We start from the raw sequence: 14759 nt of genomic DNA, 5'->3' as shown, positions 1-14759 counted from the left end.
TTCACACGGAACGGTTCGCTCCATCGCGCGAAATTATTATTCGTTTATTTCGAAACGCTACATCCTTCCAACCGAGATTCTAACTTTCGATTCAACGAACAACGGACGGAAAGATTGTTGTCGTTTGTTCGCTGCTTTAAACTTCCATTCGGGGAAAAATTCCACGAGCTCGGTACATTTAAGATTTTGATAGAGAAGTTCTATCGAATGTCCTGCTTTTTAATTTTACAACAAAACGAGAGAGCGTAAGTAATATAGACGCACATATATACACTTAGAGAAATCTATCGTTGTGTATTATTAATGCACGTATGCATACGTCAAAAAGTAATTTTCTTATTTAATTTATCACAAAAAAATTACAATTACAATTGAAACTTATCAACTCACAGTAAACAGCACATTCATCGATTCTTGTCAATTTACCAATACATAAAATAGTATCTTTTACCGGTCGATGAGCTAAATAAATTGCCTCGACCGGACCTATTCAAGTAACTTTCGTTAGCGTAAAATCAATCGTATCGCGTGGATGTTACGATTATCGAGAAAAAAGAAAGAAAAGAAACGCGTCAGAGTCGAAAGCTGACTCCAGGTTGTCCCCCACTTTCAAGAATCACCCTGTATATCGGTCGCGAATCGCGTCGGAACGGTAGTGGAATCGGTCCGTAGAGCAAGGCGGTTACCCAGTTTGTTCTGCGCGGGTAATTACCGAGATAGAATTACCGGTTATCAGCGGCGGTGGTAAATACGTTGGCAAATGCCGTGGACAAGCGGACTGAACATAATGCACGCCGGTGCATGGCTACCGGCGCGAAACAAACGCGGCGGCTCGCGTTTACGCAAGGTTTTTCCTCTAATCGGTAGAATCGGATCGCTAAGCAGCCGCTAAACGCCCGGTTACACGGTACGGTGCAACCGAATGCATCGCCACGGTTCCCTTAGCTGCTTTACGAGCGAGCGGGTACGCTCGGTGCACGCTCGGCGCGCGCTCGTGCTCAACGACGCTCCGCGCGGCCCCGCGGCGTCGTGAACGAGGGGCGGTTTCGCGTAATTACGTAACGTTGCTCGCGACGATGATGAATCTCGCGGACGTTGAACCCCCCGGATCAGCTCCGGGTCTCTGTTGACCCGTGCGAGAATTCCATCCGCGCAAACTCGAATCGAAGTCGCGCGTTAATGGATTCGCGAGTTCAAGTTTCTGAATTGTCTAAAGTATTGTCTATTCTTTGCTCGAGTAGTTCAAAAGTTTCGAATTTGATTAGTATAAGTGTCCTGATATTTCTGGAGCCGGATATAGTGGGGCGTGTTCACGAAAAGGGGAAAGAACAGTGCGTGGAAATCTTCTTTGCGAATTGTTTCTTCTGAACTGTTCCTCGTGAACTGTTCCGCGTGAACCGTCCCTTCTGAAATGTTCCTCGTGAACTGTCCCTCGTGAACTTTTCCTCGTAAATTGTTCCTCGTGAACTTTTCCTCGTGAACTTTTCCTCGTGAACTTTTTCTTAAAAACTGTTCCTCCTGAACTGTTCCTCGTGAACTGTTCCTCGTGAACTATTCCTCGTGAATTATTCCTCGTGAATTATTCCTCGTGAACTGTCCCTCGTGAACTTTTCCTCGTGAATTGTCTCTCGTAAACCATTCCTCCTGAACGGTTCCTCGTGAACTATTCCTCGTAAACTGTTCCTCCTGAATTGTTCCTCGTGAACTGTTCCTCGTGAACCATTCCTCGTAAATTATTCCTCGTGAACTGTCCCTCGTGAACTGTCCCTCGTGAATTGTCTCTCGTAAACCATTCCTCCTGAACGGTTCCTCGTGAACTGTTCCTCGTGAACCATTCCTCGTAAATTATTCCTCGTGAACTGTCCCTCGTGAACTGTCCCTCGTGAACTTTTCCTCGTGAATTGTCTCTCGTAAACCATTCCTCCTGAACGGTTCCTCGTGAACTGTTCCTCGTGAACCATTCCTCGTGAACCATTCCTCGTAAATTATTCCTCGTGAACTATCCCTCGTGAACTTTTCCCCATAAACTATTCCTCCTGAACTACCCTTCGTGAATTCTTCCTCACTGTTCCACGTGAACTCTTCCTCGTGAACAGCACTTTGGTTTCCGGTATCCTTCGAAAAGACGAATGAACTACGACTGTTCTCTCACGGTGGACGTTCCACGGGTCAAAATGGACCCAGAGCTTGAGGTGAACCGATCGCGATCCCCGGTGAAATGCACGCCGAGGGTACCGTTTCCCCTCGAAACAAAAGAAGCGAAAGTCTGCCCTCCCCACTGTCCGTGGAGAGTTTATCGGCGCGAAACGCGCGTTATCGCGTAGAATCGGAGTGTCGGTGACCGGGAGCACGTCGCGTTAACAGCCGATCGCGGGCAACCGATACCCGACAATAGTTCACGAGTTACGGGTGCGAGTAGTCGCCTCGCATACCTAATGCGCCTACATTGAATCTCCCCGCGTTCGACTCTCGGTAAATTTACGACCCGGTGCGATCCACCGTGGACGAAACGATGGTTTGCGCGCGTCACGATATTTATAATCGGCCGCGCGCCCCGCGTCGCGGTTTCACGACGTAAAACGGCCACGGTTCCATAAAACCCGCCGGCTTCGGGGTGAAAGAAATCAACGGCGTTTACGATCAATTTGGTTCGCCGGAAGAACGCTCACGATCCACCGATCGGCGGAATTTATGAAAAATCGTGCGCGCTCGCGGTTTTATGCCCCGTAAATTACCCATCGCGACCGAACCAGGCGGTTTACACGCGGCATCCGTCTCGCGGAGGATGTGTTCGATGGAAGACGATCAACGTTACATTGTCGCGAGCTTTGTGGATTTTTTTACTTTTTTTTTTTTTTGATAGCTAGGGGCGGGAGAATTCATCTCGCGGAGGATGTGCTCGGTTGAAGACGATGGAAACTGTATCGTCCTGGCCCTTGTGGTTTTTTTAAATAGTAAGAGGCTGGAGAATTCATTTTACAGAGGATGTGTTCGAGAGAAAACGATGGAAACTATATTGCCGTGCCCCTTGTGGGTTTTTTAAATAGTGGGCGGGCGAGAGAATTCATTTTAGAGAGGATGTGTTCGAGAGAAAACGATGGAAACTATCGTCGTGACCTTGGAGGATTTTTTAAATAGTAGGAAGCTGGAGAATTCATTTTACAGAGGATGTGCTCGAGAGAAAACGATGGAAACTATATTGGCGTGCCCCTTGTGGGTTTTTTAAATAGTGGGGGCAAGAGAATTCATTTTAGAGAGGATGTGTTCGAGAGAAAACGATGGAAACTATCGTCGTGACCTTGGAGGATTTTTTAAATAGTAGGAAGCTGGAGAATTCATTTTACAGAGGATGTGTTCGAGAGAAAACGATGGAGACTATATCGTTGTGCCCCTTGTGGGTTTTTTAAATAGTGGGGGGGGCAAGAGAATTCATTTTACAGAGGATGTGTTTAGTAGAAAACGATGGAAACTATATTGGCGTGCCCCTTGTGAATTTTTTAAATAGTAGAGGGCCGGAGAATTCATTTTGCAGAGGATGTGGTCGAGAGAAAACGATGGAAACTATATCGTTGTGCCCCTTGTAGATTTTTTAAATAGTAGAAGTCGGAGAATTCATCTTGCAGAAGATGTATTCGATAGAATTCATCTCGCGGTAAAACTATATTCGATAGAAGACACTAAAAGCTATTCTTTAAACAGTGAAACACTATTTTGTAAATAGTGGAGCAAGAGAGAATTTTTCTCGCGGAGAATGTGTTCGATGGATACTGCAATCGTTTCGTTGCACAGAGGGACGAGAGAATTCCTCTCGCAGAAAATGTATTCCACGAGAGACACTGACAGCTACATTGTCGCGCCCCTTATGAATTTTTTAAACAGCGAGGCACGAATAGAATGCCCCCCCCCCCCCCCCCCCCCGAAGCGTGCGTTCGATAGAAAAGAAGGAACTGTAATGGCTACATTGTCGCCCCCTCGTGAATTTTTCATATATCGACGAACGAGAGAATCCTTCTCGCGGACGAGGATGGTAGGGATAACAAGATGTTCGGCGAGGAAACATCGTCTCGAACTGGTTTCGTGGATCTCGCGGGCTCGACACGGTTGCAAAACTCTCGCGGCACCCGGAATACGGCAAAAGCGATCCAAAGCACGTAGCGTCGCTCGCGCGAAAGCAGAATCTTAAAATCTGAACACTTTCGGCTTGGCCTGAGAATGAGAAATTCGTGCAGGACCGATCGAGAATCTCTCCCGAGGAACAAAAAGATTCCCGCTTCTCCGAAACACCATGAGAAATTCGATACGTCTCGTTACACATTTCGTAGAGAATCGAAGTAAAAAGATGAATTACTTATAATTAGATAAAAATAAAAGAAGATATTAAAACGATTGAACAATTCGAAATATGTTATCGCACACTTGGATGGAAAATCGTTCCGATTCTTTCGTTTATCGTACCTGCTCGTTCTCGTTAATTATTTCAAAGAATGTAAAACAACGAGCGGGTGAGTTCAGTTGGAATTTTAAACAATTCCTTCGCTGTTTTTCTGGGACACGATAATCGTATTATTTATCTCCCGGAAGATTCGTTCTAGAAGCTCCTCCATGAATTTTTCATCCTGGTGCGGGACCAAGTACGACCATTTTTGAACGTACTCGTTTGATTCCGGATACGCGAGGACCCCGTGTAAACAACGTGGAAGCGCGCGCAGACGAGGAACCGCGAGAACGTCGTAACTGTAACCTTTAAGGTACCGGCGATAAAAATCGCGACCAACGGATAAATCACGCGCCATCGCTTTCCATGCGGTTTTGCTCGAGCGATGCAACGCTACTCGCCTCAACCGCCCCGCGAGACGATCGCTGATTCTATGCCTTCGGCTCTACGTCCGAGGGATTTATAAGCGGCTTCAAATGGGAAACGAGAAACGTCTTCGATGTTTGAGAAGCGCGCTCGAACCGTTCCGTTCGCTTCTAATGTGCTCGCCCCGATCTTCGTTCGGGCACTGAATCTTTATAGTTATCGGATAGGGTCGAAACAATTTACATCGGCGAGAAGCTTCGAGTTATCGTTATTTTTGAGAGACGAAACAGTCGATGACTGATAGCAAAGACGACGAAACTCTACAAATTTTGTCCCATACCTTGCTACCTGTTCTATCGTTTTTTCTTAAAAGCGACTGTTCTCGCTCGAACGACTTGTAGAGCGAATAACAGAAATACGAAAGTGGGGGAAAACTCCAAGATGGCGACGAGAACTACTTTGTGGATAACCGTCGCGTGCTACGTGTTCCCTGAAAGTTGCCTCGATAGAATCGTCCTTTGTCTCGTGGGTCAGTGTCGCGTGCAACAAGTTGCTCGAACGTTGCCTCGATAGAACCGTGCTTTGTCTCGCGGGTCATTCCCGCATGCAACACGTTGCCTCGATAGAATCGTCCTTTGTACCGTGGGTCACACTCGCGTGTTACACGTTTGCCCGAATCTCGCCCCGATGGAACTGTACCCGGTCTCGTGGGTGATCGTCGCGTGCTACGTGTCGCCTGAATCGTAAACACGCCTTCGAACGAACGAAACCCGCGAGATTTTTCTAGAACGAAAGGCACATTCGACGGATCGTCGTTCGCGGATTTCGCGACGGAGTTTGGAGAACGATCGAGCGTAGCCGCGAGTCGAGGAACGGTATCTTGAAAGCGAGATGACTCGCGCCACCGAAAGATAAAAGGGATACGAGAAGACGAAAGATAGAGTGGATCCAGCGCCGCGATATCTTCGAGGAGGTCAAGGGAGTCGAAGAGAGACGGGGTTGGAGGAGACGGGGAACGTAGGGATCCCGGGTGGAAGGACTCGAGCTAGGACGATGCCCGTGCAAACGAGGAGGGAAGAGATAGATGAGGATCGCTGATGGCAGAAAGACGAAAGAAAGAGGAAAGACTCGGTGGGAGGAGGAGAAGGAGGGGAGCGAGGGAGGTGTACGCTGGGGGTCCGAACCCTCCCGCGGCGAGAAGCTATCGAAGGTACAAGAATTTTTCACGTAATAACCCGCAACGCCTAGAGAATCGATTGATCGATTGCCCGACGCACGATTTTGCCTGTAAACAGCCTCTCTCCGCGATGCTTTTTCTCGGAAGGACGGCCGGACTTGTTCGCGCAACGTCTTCCATTCCGACGGTTATTCCTCCCTTTTCGCGAAAGATCGTCGAATCGATGATCGATGATAATTAACTTTATCCCAACCCCCACCCCCACCCCCCCCCCCGCCCTCCGCCGAGGTTCAAAGACATCGACAACGGGGCTATAGTTGTTCACCGATCGAATTGCTGAGTAATTGCCGCTGAAACCGTGGGTTTTTACCGCGCGTTTAACATCCGACAACCCTTGGATCGCGACTTTTTATTCGACCGACATCTTCATCGGGTAAAGTAACCGTCCAGAGTTCCACGAGCGATGTGAACCTTCGTTCGAGACGAGAAACGAACGAGAACGTGACTTTCGAAGCGAACGAGGCGCGACTGAAACCCCGTCTCTACACCTACCCCCGCTTTAGGGCAGGAACGCTGAAAACGAAGATCGATCGTGGAACAGATTTTACTCGAAATTATTCGCGACTTTAATTGTACACGTTCGTGGAATTTTACGCGATTATTTCGATCGGGCGCAGCTGAAACGCTGTTTCTATACTCGCCCTCGTATCAGGGCGGAGACGCTGAGAACGAAGATCGATCGCGAAAGGGCGGTCTTGAAACAGATTTTACTCGATAGTATTTGAAATTACTATTTCACGTATCTATGGAGTTTTATACGATTGCGTCGATTAGGCACGTTTCTACACCTACCCTCGTATCAAGGCGAAGACGCTCAGAACGGAACTCGATCGTGCAAGAGCGATCTTGGAACAGACTTTACTCGATAGTATTTGAAATTACTATTTCACGTATCTATGGAGTTTTATACGATTGCGTCGATTAGGCACGTTTCTACACCTACCCTCGTATCAAGGCGAAGACGCTCAGAACGGATCTCGATCGTACAAGAGCAATCTCGAAGCAGATTTTACTCGAACATCGGAAAGTGCTCGAAGCCTGAAAAATCTGTTTTACGTGGGTATAAAATTTTACGCAACTGTGTCAATTGTTTCTCGAGGTCGCCGCGAAGTTCCACCATCGAAAGTGTATATTTCCACCTTAATTTCATTTACGCCCGTCCCTTTCCCGTTTCGTTTCCATCGGTGTCGTTAATATTATATATTATCTACGGCGTTTAAAGAGGTCTCAACCCCGTTCGTGAAATTATTACGATAACGAGCGAAATAAATAAATGAATAATCGAGCACGGGGAACGTAGAACGACGGCAAAATGCAGACCAGGCAGCGATTTTTTTACGACCGACGAGCGCGAATGTCCCACGAAAAGAAACGTACAAAAAGCAACGGATAATGCGTGCACGACGATAATTAGCGTTGATCCTTGATCTTCGAAGATTCGCGAAATATTCCCGCAGACAAATACCCGACGCCGGTCCATCGTTCCTCGGGGGCGATAAAATTGTCGGGGGACGCAATGTCCAGTGTCTTTATGGGCCGATAAGTGGTCTTCGCTAATGCTCGCGGACCATTAAAACGCGGCATACTGTAATCTCGGAGTGCTTAGCGCCGAGTGAAAAGTAGTCATGCAGATTTTCCCGGCGTAATTGTTATCTCCGTCAGAAACGCTTCGGTGTCGATAATTATTCTATCGTTGCTTTTACGACGATTCACGATTTCCATACATCGTGACGCCCGGTCACCGAGCACATATCGAAGACGTGGATACCCTCTCTTGCCCCCTCCACTCCTTCCTCCATCTTCGAACGTATATCGAGTACCTCTAGCGCGAAACCGCGGAATTTACGAGGGAAGGGCATTTTTTTCCTTTCGTACACCTCGTAGAAATCGATAAAATCTCGTAGTGCATTCCGAAACGTTGCAATTACAAGCGTTTCAACGTGAAAACTACGTGCATTAAAATTCAAGAAATTACCGCACCGCTTTGCCTAACAACAACACGAGGTTTACCTCGCTCGTGAAAATTTCACAAGATCGCGTTAATTACGATTCCACTGCGCGGGAACTACCGATCTGTGTTCGATTTTCATTTTACATTCATCGAGTGGTGTTTTTCTTCGTTAAGAGCTACCGTGTTTCGTGAAAGGAACTTTCTAAAAATGAATATCGGTTGCTTCATTTTCTCCGAAGTTCGGGTCACAGAGAGCATTTGCACTTATAGTTGGAAGCTGGAAAGTGTTAGAGGACTTTGAACCGAACTCTGCCAAATTACAGAACTTTAAACCGACTTCTTCCAAATTGAAGAACTTTGAACCGAACACTTCCAAATTAGAAGACTTCGAACCGAACTCTTTCAACTTGTAGTACTTAAAACCGACCTCTCCAGATACTTGGATATCTACTCCGAGAACGCACCTACTCCTCGACTCTAAAGCGAGCACTTGTCGATGCTCCACAAATTCCAAAATTGTCGAGTCGGATACTTGTCAAAAGTTACCAGCTCCCGAATCTGCACTCCCAAGGACCGTCCAACTCTCTCGATTCGCGTTTCGAAGGCCCGTTGTAGCGACAAAAGTTCCCCCCACTTCTCGAGCGGTCCCACGGGTTCGTTTCGGGCCCATCGACGGGGCACGTCGAGCGGAGCACGCGATGCGACGCGACACAGAAGCTCGCGCGAATGAATCGAATTTCGCCAGTCACCGAACGATCTCGTTGACGAATCGTTGTTGTCGGCACACCGTTAACCGATCGTTCGTTCATTGTGTACGGGCCCCGGCCGGTCCCGTGGGCGAAGTTAATCTGCGGAACCAAACGTGGCCACCGTCGGGGCGCCCCCTGCCTCCCACTCCGCGTTGTGTACGCGGAGCGGAGCAATTAGTCATCGAGCGTGCCGTCGATTGCACCGTGTCCCGTTAATCGATCGATTATCCTCGTCTGTGAACGACAACGATCGTATATACACACTTTCCGCGAAGAATTTCTCGTGTCGACGGTGGAGTATCCTCGAAAGATAAAACCGGGGGAAAAAAGGAGTATATAAAAAAAAGAAAAGAAGAAGATCGAAAAAAGGAAGAAAGAAAAAAGAATCGAGCAACGAGTACCAGCGACACGGTCGGGAGTTTCTGAAATAATTAGGCGCGCGAGCGTCTCGCCGAGCCTCGAATAAAGCGCGAGCGAGCGAGCGAACGAGCGAGCGTTCGTGGCAGATTCAATGCGGTCGCGCCTATGGATTTTTCCCGAGCGGCAGCGGTGTGTTACCTTTGTGTAAACACGAACTTGCTCTAATTAAAGCGAATCGAAGCGGAGGCGCACGCACACACGGTCGCGTTCGAGGGGCCCCACGTCGTCGAGTCCGAGAGCAACGGCAGCAATCGCGCCGACAGCAACAACAGCGCCAGGAGCGGCCTGCCGGGGACGGGAACGGGGTACGGGGAGGGGGGCGCTCCTTCGATCGGCATCGTTGCTCTCACCTACCAACCTACCGACCAACCTACATGACAGACACGCTCCGTTGGCACACATTAATAAACAGCGCAATTCGCTCCACCTCGTTCTCTCTTCCCATTCTTTCACTGCTCTCCCCCTTCTCGCTCTCGCCCCCCTGGGAAGCCCCCCTCGACCGTTTTGCCCCCCGTTATCGCACTCTCTATCTCCGTTTGCACGGTCGCTTTACTTTATCGTTACACGCGTCGTGCCACTCTCGTGGGTTTCGCCTATATAGATAGGCCTAGGAGACAGGATAGATGTAAGTTCTGCTAATTGCATCAGCATACCAGTTTACCGTGTCAAACTGCACCTGCGTCTATTACGTCGCGAGGCCAAACACGCTCTGTATCTCGTTCCTCGTAAGGCCCCCCCGAATTTCCTTCATTTTTAACTTTTATTTATTTATTTTCTTTTCTCTCCGTTGTTCCTTTCTCTCCTCGGAATTCGAAATCCAGGAAGACCTTACCTCGTTAGAAACTATTCGGGGCACTCTTTTCCTTCGTAAGGCCCCCCAACTCCCGAACGCTCTTCAAATTGTACTTTTTTTTATTTAATTTTCTCTCTAAACCCTCATCGATCTCCTAATGTAATCGAATTCCGACGACGAGGTCTCCTCTATCTTTCCATTTCACCCCCTTGTAGCTCTCGTAAGGCCCCGTAACTATGGACAATTTCCAAGGTCCATTTATTTTTTAATTTCGCGCTGGAGAACCAACCCCCGTTCGGCAGACGCAATATAATCGAATTCTGTGCTCGCACACCAACGTCGGGGTTTCTCTGTTTCCGTTTCACCCGTGGGGGCCCCCTTCTCGCTCTCGTACTCCCCCCGCTTCTGGTACAGCCGGTTGCAATTACCGATAGGATCGCGTCGCGCTGTGCGGTGCACGTTCGTCCCGTCCACGACGACAAGCGGTCGAGTGTATCGTCCCAGAAATCACGGCAAAAGAGAGGTCTCCAACCTTCTTCCCCTTTCCCGGGAGCAACAGAATTCCGCTCCGCCGCCACCGCCGCCACCGCCGCCGCCGACGACGACGACTACGACTACGACTCGGTTCTGTACAACACGGTGAAAGCCAACTGGGATACGGAGAGAACGTACCTACATATGTACACGTATATATTCGTACATATATATACATATTATTGATTTATCATTTATTAAACGAGTAAAAACTCTTTGATAGAGTTTAATCAAACTCTTCTGATACAGCACAAGATATTTAAAATAATTAAACTTCGTTCGATTTAAGAGGGTGAAGCAACCGGTTCGTGAAATCTTCACACGAAGGTGAACGTTTACACGGATGCAATTATTTACGATACGGTTTATTGCAATTAAATTCTATCGATATCGTTCGATTTTCATTTGACATTCGAGTGGTGTTCCTCTCCGTTAAGAGCTACCGTGTTTCGTGAAAGGAACTTTGTCAAAATGGACACAAATTTAAGAGGCAAAATTCGTATTACATATATTACATATATTACATATATAGGTGCATAGATATGCAGACGGTTGCAATGAGAGGTGTTTCTCTTCGTTAAGAGCTACCGTGTTTCGTGAAAGGAACTTTGTAAAAATGGACACAAATTTAAGAGGCAAAATTCGTATTACATATATTACATATATTACACATATAGGTGCATAGATATGCAGACGGTTGCAATTAGAGGATGAGAAACGCCGATTCTTTTCAATCTTCTTCCCACTTCTTTCGGTGTTCCGAGGTAAGCCGAGCCAAGAGCGACGGGATAACCAGTGTCGGCGGGTATTTCGTCTCACGACGTTGGGCCCGTACGTGTAGAGACCGCGCGGGCAATCGTACTCCCCGCGGGCCCTACCCGATACACATACCGTCCGGGAGCGTGCAAAGAAAGAAATCTCCCTCCACCGCGGACGAGAATAGAAATCGGCGAGAGATATCGCGTTATGAGCGAGTCACGAGAATTGCTTAAGCTTTCGAGATAGGGAACCGCAATTAGCGATACGATCGCATCGTAGGCCTCTCGGCGCGCGATGCACGCTCGTCCGGTCCGCGGCGGAGAGGAGCCACGAGCGCGTGTATCGGCCGTGGAATCGCGACGGGAATGGATACACAAAACCGTCCGCTCGGTTCCCCTACGGAAAAGAAATCTGGTCTAGGTACTACGGGAGGAGACAAACTAAATCCGAAGAGAAGGAACAAAGCGGGGAACTACCGTAGAGTTCAATCGTAGAGTGTATCGTGGATACGCAGAATCGTCCAATCTCGAACGAAGCGAAAATTGATTCCAGGTCGGACGAGAGAAAAGTAGAATGAATTCGAACGGAAGGAACAAAACCAGAACAACCGCGAGTGCATCTATCGTGGAATCGTCGAGAGAATGGTACGTAAAATCGTTCGGTCGTTTTCTCGAAGGAGAAAAAATAGATTCCAGACTGTTAAAGGGGGAAAAAAAGACACAAATGGAATCACGAGAATGTATGCGCAAACCCCCCGATCCCGAGTAGAGAATAAAAAAGAAAGATCCTAGACGACCGTTAGGTGGGGGGTAAAAAAAATTCGCTCTGGAATTCGAACGAAAGGAGGAACGACAGACGGTGCGGAAAGATGGATTCTAGGCGACCCGTGCTCGATGGTAGGGGGAGAAAAAAATGAAGAAACCTTTCTCGTCTGGAATTCGAAGCGAGAGAACGATTTTGGAAACCGTTCTCAGAGTCCTCGAAAACGTTCTCGCGCGCGACCAAGCATCGAAATCGTACACTCGAGAGAGCTCTCCGGCAATTTTCTCGTTTGCTCGAACGGCGAACGAGGCCAATCTGCGCCACGGAATCTCGCTCGCGTCTAAGAATGCGGCGCAGGTCCATGATTTAACGCGGGATTTTTCAGACCGCCGACGACAATAAATACACGATCGAAAGGCGATTGTGGCTCGCGAAGAATTATTTTGCGCAACCCTCGGCCTGTAAACGCTCCTTAATATACATCGTAGAAATGGTCAGTTCCCTTTCCGTCTCTCCCCACTCCCCTCTACCTCCACCTTTTCGCGTGCATTTCTCTTCCCCCCGCCGCGCGCGCCACGCACGCGGCAGAGTTATGCATCTCAGGTGCATAGGTTCTCTCGGTAAACCGGAATGCAGATAACTACAGACTCCGTCGAGAGACCTCTCCTCTCCCTACTGTCTCTCGTGTTCCTTCTTCCCCTTGTTTTTCGGTATCTGCCATTTTTCGGGACGCGGGCCCATCACGAACCTACGAAAACGCGATTTGCGAGATTCTATGGGAAATCAATTTTACCTCGAGAAAATTATTTTCGGACGCGAGTATCGGGGGAAAAATTCTCCGATTCGATCTCGGATCTTCTATAATACTACCGAGTATCGATCATGATTTTGGAGAACCGAGAAAAATAGGTCCACTACGGACGCACGAAACGATCTTGAAGATTCTTCGCGAAATCCACTTTGCCTAGAGAATTATCTTCGGATGTAACTACCGGGAGAAAAATTCTCCGATTCGATCTCGGATCTTCTATAATACTACCGAGTATCGATCATCATTTTGGAGAACCGAGAAGAATAGGTCCACTACGGACACACGAAACGATCTTGGAGATTCTTCGCAAAATCCACTTTGCCTAAAAAATTAACTTCGGATGTAACTACCGGGAGAAAAATTCTCCGCTTCGATCTCGGATCTTCTATAGTACTCCAACTACCGAGTATCGATCATGATTTTGGAGAACCGAGAAAAGTAGATCCACTACGGACGCACGAAACAATCCTTGAGATTCTTCGCAAAATCCACTTTGCCTAAAAAATTAACTTCGGATGTAACTACCGAGAGAAAAATTCTCCGATTCGATCTCGGATCTTCTATAGTACTCCAACTACCGAGTATCGATCATAATGTTGGAGAACCGAGAAAAGTAGGTTTACTACAGACGCACAAAACAATCCTTGAGATTCTTCGCGAAATCAACTTTGCCTAAAAAATTAACTTCGGATGTAACTACCGGGAGAAAAATTCTCCACTTCGATCTCGGATCTTCTATAGTACTCCAACTACCGAGTATTGACCATCACTTTGGAGAACCGAGAAAAATAGGTCCACTACGAACACACGAAACAATCCTTGAGATTCTTCGCAAAATCCACTTTGCCTAAAAAATTAACTTCGGATGTAACTACCGGGAGAAAAATTCTCCGCTTCGATCTCGGATCTTCCAGTGCTCCAACTACCGAGTGATTCCAACTACTAATAAACCTCGTAGCGATACAGCTACCGTGATCGACGAGGCTCGAAAAACTCGAAGCTTAGAAATATTTCGGAGTGACGCGGGTTCGGGGTTGCGGGATTACCCACGCGGACAGGTGCTCGATCGACGAGGGTTTTCGAGCGACGCAACGAACCCGCGCAGGTGAAGGCGATAGATAGCTGCCTACGCTGTTTCGCACCATACATCACTCGATCCGCGTAATGGACGCCGGAGCGACTCACCGCGCGCGCAGTCTCTCGTTTGCCGCGCGTTTCTTTTTTTTTCTCTCTCTCTCTCTCTCTCTCTCCTCCTACTCTTACTCTTACCCTTACCTCTACTCTCTCTCTCTCTCTCGTTCTCTCTCTTGTTTTCGCATTTCTGTCCGCTCGTCGAGCGCTCTCGCGGCGCGAGAGAATTTATCCCGAGCGTAATTAAAACCGTACAAACGACCGCACCGGGGCCCGTAGCGAGCGTTTTTCGAAGCGAACGTTAAACGAGGCGGTCGAAGGGAAATATAATAGACCAGCAAAATTTAATCCTCTTCTTACGGAGGAAGATATAAATTACCAGTTGCGCGCATTAAAAGTAAGCCGGGGAATTAATTACCGCGTCTGTATCTTACTCTTGACCGTATTAAAAGTCCGTGGAAATTAGTGGGATCGTTTAAAATCTTTATGGGAATGTATCCAAGGTATAATCGTATCTGGCCCCGTAATCCTGTAACGCGCGTTATTGGCTCACCGTCGGCCCTCACGTGTATATGGGCCACTCGGCGCTAGCCCGAGCGCCCCGGTACCAAGGACTCTTAATTATTCATGCAACGAACGAGCGAATATCCCACAGCTCGCGAGACAGGACACGGTGAGCCTCCTATACTCGTTGCTCGACCGCCTTACGTTCCTACGAACGAACGTTCACTCTCTCGTTTTATCCGGTCTCGTTCGAACCGGCTCGATCTCCTTTTTCATTTCGATTCGCCCTTGTATACGTCCGCGGCGT

General features: G+C 48.0%; 1 protein-coding gene across 1 annotated transcript in view; it reads right to left on the bottom strand.

Annotated features, from left to right (window-relative positions):
• Ds (dachsous cadherin-related 1) overlaps positions 1-14759 on the bottom strand; it is a 418513-nt gene that overhangs the window by 344629 nt on the left and 59125 nt on the right. The gene's annotated exons all lie outside the window — the stretch shown is intronic.

Source organism: Ptiloglossa arizonensis, chromosome 8, assembly GCF_051014685.1.
Source record: "Ptiloglossa arizonensis isolate GNS036 chromosome 8, iyPtiAriz1_principal, whole genome shotgun sequence".
In the NCBI taxonomy this organism is placed as follows: Eukaryota; Metazoa; Arthropoda; class Insecta; order Hymenoptera; family Colletidae; genus Ptiloglossa; species Ptiloglossa arizonensis.
The sequence above is the reverse complement of the archived record's forward strand: the minus strand, read 5'-3'. Positions and strand labels throughout refer to the sequence as shown.